Genomic DNA, 7,235 nt, shown 5'->3' with positions numbered 1-7,235 from the left:
CTGGGTTCATGTGTCAGAGATCGTGGCTGGCACAGGACGGAACTGGGTTCATGTGTCAGTGATCGTGGCTGGCACAGGACGGAACTGGGCTCTTGTTTATAGGGTCATTATGAGTTGGACTTGACTCAACAGCACCTCACAGCAACAAAAACAATAAATCTAGTGCCTGACTTGTGCCCATTTCTGATGTCTCACCTGATGACTTTTAATCATGGTGCTTTGTAACTTTGGATGTTTTGTAATTTTTTTTAAAGTAATATTATGAATTGTTCATTTTCTACATATTTTTTTAATTTGTTTTCTGTGACCATTTTTTCCTAGCTGGATCAAAATCACATTTTCCCTGTAAGAATCTGTATTTATTCCTTTAAACTTGGAATGCTGCCAAACTGGGACCACTTCAAATTAAACCAGTTGCAAAATGTCTTTCAAATCTTACACACATAGTCCAGGGTCAGATTGCAAATATATGTGGGGAATTGATTTATAGTTACTAATTCTCAGATATTTTCCCCCTTCCAGCTGCACAGGGTCAAAACAGGCAAAGTGCATCAATACATTTCTGTGTGTTTTAAAATTTCTTTCTTATTTACTTTTGTCCTGTGCAAGTACCCCTTTGGGTGTTTGAGCTTGTAGAGAGGTATCCTTTTAAATGACCCCTTTCTGTGAGAATGACCTCAATGTCCTAGCCAAGAAACAAAGTCCCTTCCAGACCTCCTCAGGGTCCTGTGATGGAGAGAGGTTCTGTGCTCATTCTTGTTCATCTTCCCCGTTTATCCTCAGTTTTGGCTCTGTGGGCTCCTGGCTTTCCTGTCACAGCAGTGATGCATTCCCAATATGTTCTTATAACTTATGTTTGACTCTGTAGTATGTTGTTGTTCATTTTAGGCAACTTGCTGTCTTTCTTGAAGCACTGTTTTAATCATCATTATGATATGGCATCTGTGTATATTATTATATCAACATATCCTAAATATACAGCTCTATGAATTTTTATAAAGTCAACATAGCCTTGGACCAGCACCTACGTTTACTGAGCATTATTGGTAAGTATCTGAGACTAGTCCTCCCTGCTTTTGTGTTTCTATATGAATCAGCCTACAGTGTGTGCTCCTTGGTTCCTGGCTTCCTTCACTCCAGTCATGGTGAGAGTCAGCCCTACTGTGCATCGAGTGAATCATTCCTTTGCATTGCTTTACAGGATTTCATTGTGAACACATCGGAGTTTATTTAAATATTGTTCCATTGGTGGTATCCAGCTAATAGCCATGGTGACACCAAGGATGAGAAAGTGGGGAAATCATTATTCATTAATTAATTATCATTATTTAATTCTCAGTTGTAAACAATTGTGGATGCTGCTTTGGATAAGCTGGTGCATATCTTTTCTTGAATATGTACATGAATTCACATCTGGCATAGATCGAAAAGTGGCACTGGTAAAGAGTTCTGTGTCTCATTTCAGAATAATACTTGTAACACTTTGAAAATACAAAGTATCAAGAGAGAAAAATTACTAGTTAGCCACCCTCCTTTTAGGGAAGTATCATTGCTTTCCCTGTGCTTTTGACTTCATTGCCAGGAGTCAGAACAAACTCGGAGCTGCCTCTCCAGTGGGTTTCTGAGGTTGTAAATCACCCTGGAGGAGATTACCCATCTTTCTCCCATAGAGCGGCTGGCAAATTTGAGCTTCAAGAGAGGCACAATGTTTGAGTTAGCCGTGAGACTCCTCACAGAGTGTCCCACCACAGCTCCCTTCCCTCTTGTTGTTAAATGCCTTTGAGTTGAGTACGATTCATAATAACCAAATAGAACAAAAACCCTGAATCCTGTACTACAACTATTGTCATTTTTCTATTTTCATAGAGTTTCCAGAGGCATGTAGTTTAGGAAGTGGATGCCACTCCTGCTTCCAAAGCTGAATCAATCTGGGAGCTCCACTTAACACTGTCCATGATGGGTAATCATGACATTTGACACACCAGTGGCACAGCATTCAGCATCACAGCAATCCAAAATTACTTCAGTACGGCAAATTGACAGACAAATGCTGTACCACTTAGAAGAATGTTCTTCCCAGACACAACTGACACTATGCTGGAGGGCCCTGTGTTGTTGTTGTAGATTGCCTTTGAGTCAAGCATGACTCATAATGACCCTATGACCAAAAGTTCATCGAGTTTCCAAAGGCATGTTGTTTAGGAAGTGGATATCACTCCTGCTTCCTGAGGAGGGCCCTACCGCCTTTTAAATACAAGACCTGCCCACCAGGTCCTGGTTGACTAAACCAAGAGACTTCCAGCCCACAGCCCAAGCTTGGATAAACAAAAATGTTACAGTTTATTTTCTTGTAAAAACAGGATCATAACAGTTTCCTCAAGGTATGGATAGAAAGCACCTTCTAAATAACTGCCCAATAGTTTACAGTGTGGCTTGTTGATGAATTGCTCATTCATTTGCATGTTGCTGAGTATATGCAAAGCCACAGTTGCTTATTCACTGTCGTGCAGCCTTTGGTTAACAGTACAGTTCGCCATGAACTACACTATCAAAGCCCCTTTACGCAAAGGAGGCTGTCTCCAAAGCCATCTCATTACAGAATTTCAAAGTTGTCTTCTTATAGGTGCAGGGCTACTTGGAGAAGGAATCTGGAAAGAATGGGAAAGACGTTTCAGGGAAAGTACAACAATACAGGAGGTTTACATTGAGTTAATAGAATGCGGTGTCTGAGATGAAAAGAATGAGAGAGTAAGACCACCTCAAAGTTTAAGGTTACCATTGGGAGACGTGGGAAGCAAATGGAGAAAATGGAACAAAAGGGACACGGAAGAGAGAAGACAAAGTGTACAGAATGTGTGATTCCAGTGTCCTGGGTCAGCCCACTGGCCTGGGTCAGCCCCTGCCCTGGGTCAGCCCACTGGCCTGGGTCAGCCCACTGTGTGTTTATTTTGTTGTGTGAGCTTTGGGTTGCCTTCCCCATACTCACATCCATCCTGTGGACGTCACAGAGAACCTGTTTCTGACCTGGGTGAGGTGGGAATGTTGTTGAGCACTGTCCACACTGTCATAGCAGCCCCGTGTGACAGAGAAGAACTCCACAGGGTTTCCTGGCTGTCGTCTGAGGCAGCAGTATCCCATACAGCGCATCGTCATGGAAGAAGGGCAGACAAGATGCTTCAAACAAACGAGGAGGGTGAGCCGTCAGCTCTGTTGTTGAGGTTGTGTTATTAGGAGGGTCCAGTCTCTGGAGAAGGACGTCCTGCCTGGTTGACCCTCCAAGAGATGGGCAGACACAGTGCCGACAACACTGAGCTTTGCCGTCATGGAGATGCTGCTGCTGCTGGTGGTCGTGGGTGCCATTGAGTTGCGTCTGACTCCCAGCGGCCCTGTAAACAACACCCTGAAACCTGTGCTGTCCTCCTCATCTCTGACACCCACGAGCCCACGGGCCAGTGTTTCTTTCACTGTATAGAGGGTCACTGTGCATCAGAAGCAGCCCGAGTTGGAACTGACTCGTAACTGACTCTCCAGAGGGCTTTCGGAAGTAGTAAATCACAGGTGGAGATTGCCCATCTTTTCCCCATGGAGCAGCCGTAGATTTGAACCTCAAACCTTGAGGATTACAGCATAATTTCTTATCTTAGTCCACCTGAGCTCCCTGAATGTCACTCAGGGGATTGCTGGGTGATTGTAAACGCACTCCACTGGGGATGCTCAGAGTGGAAATAAAGAAATAAGGCACACTTCCCAGCCTCTGCTTGTGATTAAGCTGACAGGAAATAGTCCTGCACGCCTCTTCCCTCAAGCCACCTCCTCATGACAGGCCAGGTGAGACCTTCATGGTGCACCCTTCTTGGAGGCAGTGTGGGTTCGGGACAAGTCAGCTCTGGTGTCAGCTCCTAGGGTCCTGGGTGTCACAGGGCCAGGGAAGCCAGCAGGGAGGAGGCGTGATTTCCTGCCAGGTTGAATGGTCGAGCTCACCACTAGACGTGAAGAAAGAGCAGGGATTCGGAGGAGCACCTGGTCCAGCCCAGAGTCAGGCCTTTGCTTGGAAGCTGCTACCACCTGGTGATGGGCCAAGGCCAGGACCAGCACCTGGGCTGATGGCCAACTTACAGAGGGCATCCTCAGCTGTGGGGCCAGCATGTCCATCTGCTGGTCAGCTGATTTAATATACTCATTCTTTATCACAAAGTAATACATGTTCCTAGGGGAAAGGAATGTAGTGTATGAAGAAAAGAAAGTTAAAAACAGTCCACTTGGTTTGAAAACACTGACCCTGGGAGGCTGGTGCATCAGCTCATTGCCTTTAAGGCAGAACCGACCCACAGCTGACCCAGCGCATTTTCAGAGGCTGTGAATTGCACAGCAGGACAGTCACCGTCTTTCTCCCACGGAGCCACTAATGGACTCAAACCAGCAGAGAGGTGTGGCCTAGGGTCAGCAGCTTAACTCCCTGTGGGCTACACCCCCAGCTTCCCAACGCATAGCTTTGCTATCACTGATGCATGTGTGTACCCTGAGTCAGAACCCCGCCCCCAGCTGACCCTCTAGTTGGTTTTCAGAGGTCATAAGTCACACAGGAAGAGATGCCCAGCCCTCTCTGGAGAGCATCTGTGCAGGTTGGATTCAAACTTGCAACGCCTTTGTGTTAGCACACAATTCCTTACCACTAAGCCACAACTGTAAGTTTAAGGGGTTTTTCGTGTTGTTTTCAGTCTCTTACACGCCGCCTGTCTCTCTTGAGTTTAGCAGTTTTTCTAAGTCCCCTTGAGTCGTGACCCTGTGAATTCTCAGAGCCATCCTCACAATCAGCGACACAGAGGGGTCCGTTGCTGCAGTCACTGTGTCACTCCACCTGCTTAAGGGTCTATCTCTCCCCTGTCCCTCCACCTTTCCAAGCATGAAGGAAAGGAATTTCCAAGGAACAGCCTCTCCTAGCAACATGCCGAATGTAGGAGAGATGGAGTCTATCACCTTGAGATACTCAGTATTCTACAACATCACAACTCAAAGGTATTAATAATTCTTCTGTCATTCTGATGAATTGTCCCGCCCTCATACACAGTGATTGAAAAGATCATGGCCTGAATGGGGCACACCTTAGTCACTCTGATATCACTGCTCTTCAGTCATCTGGAGAGGTCCGAGCCTGCAGATCTCAGTGCAGAGTGTCTCCCGGTCTCCTGACTGCGGCTACCAAGTGTACCGACTGGGGATCCAGGTTCGCCATCTTACTACAACACTGAATGATGGGTTTGGTCCCCGAACTCTAGGTAAATCCACGAAATAGTAACTCTTTCTTTTGGATAAACGTAAACCTGTAGAGACCACGTATCCACCACGCCCGGGGCGACAGTGGCGTCACGGGGGAGGCTCAGTGGCTCCGACTCGCCCCGCGGGAGCCTCGAGCTGGAGCAGGGACCTCTCAGCCGCGTCCGGGGCTCCGGCCGGAAACTGCCCGGGGCGGGGCGTGCTGCCCGCGGGGCCCAGACCCCCGACGCCGCGCTGCGTCCGCCAAGCGCCGCCCCGGCCCCGCCGCCAATCGGCTCGGCCGCAGCCCCCCATCCCCGCCCCGCCGCCTCCCGCACCCCCGTCCCACCCGACTGGCCGCCCTGCTCGCGCCGCATCGCCGGGAGAGGCCGTCCCTCGAGTGGCCGCCGGACTGCGGTGAGTCTGGGCCCCGGTGGGCGCTGGAAGCAGGGGGCCGGGCAGCGCCGGGGCGCAAAGGGAGACGAGGAGGCCGGACAGCCGCGGTGGGCGAGGGGGGACAAGGGGACCAGACAGCCCCGGTGGGCGAGGGGCCCGGACAGCCACGGTGGGCTAGGGGGACAGGCAGCCCCGGTGGGCGAGGGGGGACAAGGGGGACAGGCAGCCCCGGTGGGCGAGGGGGGACAAGGGGGACAGGCAGCCCCGGTGGGCGAGAGGGGACAAGGGGGACAGGCAGCCCCGGTGGGCGAGGGGACCAGGCACAATGGACCCGGGAGCGCGGGGTCTGCAGGCCGCCGTGGCCGGTACCTTGGGGGGGTGGGGGCGCCCCTGCAGGCTCCCCGGCGCCGTTTCCGTCCCCCACGCCCTTCGGCCTCGTCTTTTTGCCCACCCCACCCTCCCGGAACCGACCCTGAAGGGCCTAGTCGTCCCTCTCCCCTTGAAAATATGTCTGCGTTAAGTGATAAAATAATTCCAAGCCACAAATAGGTGCAGAACCTAACAGTGCGGCCCGACCTGACAGTTGGGCCCTTTCCTCTGGATCGCTCCTTTCTGGGGAAGAAAAACGCCAATCCTGCCACTTGGAGCCCCTCCCCCCGTGCATCTTGTGGCCTGTGGGTGTCCCCTCGGCAGCCTGGGGCGCGCCTTGGGGTGGAGAGGTTCCTGGGGTTCCCACGGAGGCTTACAGTCTCGGATCTTTGTGGTTCATTCGCGGACGCTGACAGGCCAGGCTTGTCCAACCCCAAGGGGAACCTGGACAGTGGGCGTCACTCCCTGGAGATGTCCCCAAGATGGTGGTGGCAGGCACGCCCCTGAAGTGGGGTTTCTGGGCGCTGGCCCTGCGTGATTTTTGTTCTGCACAAGCCGGCCGCCACGCTGCCCACACCCCGCCTGTGGATTCTCATTTTGATTACGTTTTGACACGGAGAGTGTTGGGAGGAAGAGAGGAATAGGGCTTGACTATCCCTATAGGAATAGCATGACTGGGCGTGTTGGGGGGACATGGTGCTCAAAAAGATGGAGGGTCAGTGAAGGAGAGGAAGACCCTCAACGTGGGACATGGACATGGCGACTGCAGCAATGAGCTTGAGTATTTCCGAGGTGGAGATGGCGCGGGTCAGGGTTCAGGATGGGTTCATAGGGTCACTATGAGTCATACTTGACTTGAGGCAGCTGACATCACTTGCAGGATAAGCTGTACTCTCTTGGAGCGTAAGGGATCCGAGGCCCTCCTGAAGAGACGTTTTATTGAGTAAATGGTTTTACAAATAGTACTTTCCAGACAGTGAGTTACCTAGCTCAGCTCTGACAGTGAACTCAAGGAGCAGCTAACATTAGACCGTTCTGACTGAGGCCCAGAAGGACGCAAACACACTGTTAACAGGCAGCAGTGGGATTTGCCACCCCACCCCCCAGCTGGCATCCTGAAGGCCACCTCCACTGGCTGTGGCTGCCTCCCCAAGACCCCACCGTCCACTAGGATTCCCATTCACGCCAGCTGGAGGCCCTGGTGAACCTACCCTTGG

Source organism: Elephantulus edwardii, unplaced genomic scaffold (genome assembly GCF_000299155.1).
Source record: "Elephantulus edwardii isolate Elephantulus edwardi_28Jun2011 unplaced genomic scaffold, EleEdw1.0 scaffold00055, whole genome shotgun sequence".
NCBI classification, from domain to species: Eukaryota; Metazoa; Chordata; class Mammalia; order Macroscelidea; family Macroscelididae; genus Elephantulus; species Elephantulus edwardii.
The sequence above is the reverse complement of the archived record's forward strand: the minus strand, read 5'-3'. Positions refer to the sequence as shown.